Genomic DNA, 4,095 nt, shown 5'->3' on the forward strand with positions numbered 1-4,095 from the left:
CAAGGCTAGACACACTGATGTCACAGAGGGCATCGTGATGTATCAACTATTTACCAGAAAAAGTTGTCTTCATTACCATGAAGTACTTATCTGAAACCATCTAAAATTTGGCAAATGAAATCTAATTGAGCTGCGATGAAGATATTAGATCAGCTGACCCCCTTGTATGGGAAGTTACTCAGGCACAGGAAAGCTCTGCTCAGTTTCCTTCATCTTGTTCCTTTATTTTTTTCCTCAGGAACTGTAGGACACTAGATACATCCACTCAGGCTCCTCATCTCCAGTATGAATGATGTTTTTCCTCCCCTATCCTGCTCATTCCTATGGATTCACACTACCATGGTCTTCCCTCTAGTGGGGGGTAGCCCTAAAAATCAAGCTTAGTGTAAAGTGTGGAGTAGCACTTGGCTGTTGTGCCACGAAGAAGTCAATTCAGGAGATGCAGAAATTTTCTCAGGGATGTGGGATTTCCATTCTCAGTTGACCGAGTCTCCATCTCCTAGCACCAAAACGTTCCCAACCCTTCCGGGTCACGGTGAACTGAAGGACTGTTGATGTCACTACTCTTCTTCCTTTTCACAGGAGCAAGTAAGCACACGAGTATGGGTCACTGATGCAAAGCAGCCAATTTGTCTGCAGAAAATGAAGTTGGGACTCTTTCTTCCATGGCTGAGGTTTCTTTCATGCTCTCAAGACTTGTAAAGCCACTGTGTAGCTACAGGTGTATGCATGGTTTTGTGTGCTTTTAATGTAGCTTCTTAGATCCTTTAGATTAAAATCCATAATATTTTTCTAATATAATAGTTTTGGAAGAGTCAGCTCTAATGAGTTTTATTATAGTTGGTAGCAGCACTCAGCGTATACAGATCTTTAATGGAATCTCAACTTCCGTGGAGCTGAAGCAGATAGGAATTTCTCAGAAGAACAGAAAGGAGTGAGAATGCTAGTCTTTTCCATATTTCTAAGCAGCCAGTTATTTTGGAATCTCTTGCAGATGTATCCCATTAACTGTCAAGTTACTTAGTAAACCCACCAAATTACTGCACACTCACTCAATAAAAGTGCTAGATATATAAAAGAGCAAGGAAGTTCTCAAGGTTTTTCTTAAACCTCACCAGGAAAAAAAAAAAATTGTTTGTTCTTTTTTTTTTTTTTTTTTCAAACAAGGAGTACTGCCAGGGAAAATGAATGTTAAAAAACAAGCAGCACAAAATGAGGGCTTACATTTCCAAACCTCGACATACCACATGTGCCTATAAAATACAGGAAATGGGTACAAATGTGAAGCTGCACACAGGATTAGAGGCACATGAACACGTTTAAAGCAGGTGGAAATAATGTCAGCTGGAGCTGTAATGTTAGGTTTGTACCAGGGGGCAAAGAGTAGATGGGGCTATATTACTATTAAAGTACTCTTGATACGATTTTCTGAGAAGAAATCATAAACACAAACAATTTCTGTCATTCTTAAACAAATGTACAGATGTTAGTTGCATCTCTTCCCATTGCTTTTAAAACAGGAAAGCCTCCAGGCCTTCAGCTCAACTGCAAAGCCTTCCAAATCCAGAGAGCTACTTTGTCAACAAAAGGAGCCTCGGGGAACATCACTGAAGTGACTTTTTCTGTCAACTGACATTAAAATATCATGCAAGGCCAACACATGACATCAAGCTATTGGGAAATCTGAGGCCTGGTGCTAAGTTACCCTCAAATAAGTGTGTCATGCATTAAAACAATGATGGGATGCACACAGGACAAGTAATAAGATGGCCTCTACTGCCCCCACAGACTCATGTCTGCAAGATTGGCAAGGACGGGCGTAATCCTCCGCTAAAACGTCTCCGTTTTCCCCTACCAATTCCCAGTTAGGACACTTTTGGGTATGCCATATGAGTAAGAGCCTGGCAGGATCAGTGTAAGGTCTCCAGAGGAAACAAACTTTTCATCTCTTTTTCAGATAATCCTACCAGCAGCGAGGGTAAAAATAACTCATCATTAGCTATGCCCACGGCTACGGTCTCCTCTCGGAAGATCCTGAGGGTAGCTGGAGCTGACAGAGCCTGGCAGCAGGGGGAAAGGGCTCAGAGCTGGCACAGAGGCACAGTAGAGGATGGTCCTGACCCTGTCTGCATCCCCTGGGATATGAGCCGCTCTGTGTGCACAGTTGGTAAAGTTTACTGCATCCTGTGCCTCTCCTGCCAAACTCTCCCTCACAGTGAGGATCCAAATCAAAGGCTCTCCTGCCTCTACAGCCCTGCCTCCTCATAGCAGCTTAGATTACACATTTTCCACGGACTAGAGGAGCACCCATATCCTACAGCTTAAAAGCAAAAACTGAAGAATCGCCTGGGTCCAAAGAAATTTGTGTTTCCAAAAAAGACAAAACGTGAATGATTTCAGAGTCTGGAATCCCTTCAATCGATGCCTTCCAAAAGTAACCCTAGCCCCGCATCCAAAATCTACTGAGGGAGAGAAAACAAGCAAACCTTTCCCACTTCTGAAGATATGGCATACTTGTTTCAGTGCCCATTAAGTGAGATAGTAAGTTTTCCTCCTCTTTGCCAGGTTAAACTACAGATATTCCTTCCCATTCTCTTGTACTGTCTTCCAGAGCACAAATAAAGCACCATCTGGCCCTTCATTAACTCTATTTGATTTCCTTTGATCTCATGTAAACGATGAGAAAAAGATCTAAGACTCCCTTCTCCTCTTTAGACATGTGCATAACTCACACCAGTGTCAATGGGAGTTAAACATGCCTATGGAGAGGAAGAAATAGAAACCACTGTGTGTTTCACTGTAGCATCTTTGCATTTGCAAAATGGAAACAAAATGGTCCAAAACCTAATTCCCAGATCACATTCCTCTAAGTCTGAAAGTGGACCTTAGAGAGGATGTAGAAATACCAGGATACTGTGACAGGACACAATAGGGTAGTTGATGTTCTTATTCATAAAGCAAACCATCTCAGTTGCCATGAATTCAAGTGTCTGCAGCTCAAAGGAAGAGAAAAACAATAACATTTAAAATGTATTTTGAAGTTTTCCACAGTTTACTTTATCTTCTCTCTATATACAAGACAAAAATTGCTGTAAATTAAAGCCTTAGGTCACAGAGCCTTCCAAGGTCCCTCTTTTATTTGCTCCCCTCCCTTTCCCAAACAGCACCATCATTCCCCAGCTGAAGCGAGCAAGTTCAGCATTATCTTCTTCCACTGCTGGTCCAGTTTGTAAGGGCAAAAGATACTCTCTCAGTTTTGCATTGGCCAAAGAAGCAATGGATCTGGAGAGCGGGCAGTTGCTAGTTACCACTCCACACTTCCTAAGGCATGTGGGGAAGATTGTGCCTATAAACCAGCACTGGGGGTGAAGGCCAGGGGTAGGTGCACCCCCAGGAGAGCCACCGCCACCCAGGCAGTCGTGGTCAGTCAGGGGGGCAGGGATGCTGCGAACCCCCTTACATCCCCTCGAATGGGGTGCTTGGGGCCAATGCTAACCCAGACCTTCACCCTGTCCTGCACCACAACCCTGGCGCTGAGGTTCCGGCTTTGCCCTGCTGCCAGAGGGGTCCTCAGCCCCCGTCCCACCCCTCAGCATCCCCTGCTGCCCCTTTAGTGAGGCTTTTCACGGATCAAGTGATGGATTTAGGGGTGCGTGAGCGTGGCGAGAATCGACAAGCGCGACCAAGAGCTAAATACACGGCCGCTTCCGCCCAGATGAAGCCCTATATATGCGTGTGTGTACATTTGTATATATACCCTTACACGCACATTCGTAAGGTCTGTTTCTGCGGTCCGTCCCATCCCGGGGTTCCCAACCCGAGCACCGACTGCACAGTCCGGAGCTGTTGCAGGTCCCCCGGGCCGCTTTGCTGCCGCACCGGGACGGAAGATAAACCGCGGGAGAGGGGCTGGGGGGAGAGCCGGGCTCCGCGGGGCTCCGCGGGCGCGCAGGCGGGCACGGCCCCCGCCCGCCGGGCTTTAAGCCGTTTCCCGGCACGGCTGCGAGCGGCTTGTCCCGCCCTCCGCGGGTGCGCAGCCCTGCGCCGGGGAGCGGCGTGGCCAGCGGAGCCGCGGGTGGGAGCCGGGCCCTCCCA

This window comes from Tyto alba, unplaced genomic scaffold (assembly GCF_018691265.1).
Source record: "Tyto alba isolate M040663 unplaced genomic scaffold, T.alba_DEE_v4.0 Super-Scaffold_40, whole genome shotgun sequence".
Classification (NCBI taxonomy): Eukaryota; Metazoa; Chordata; class Aves; order Strigiformes; family Tytonidae; genus Tyto; species Tyto alba.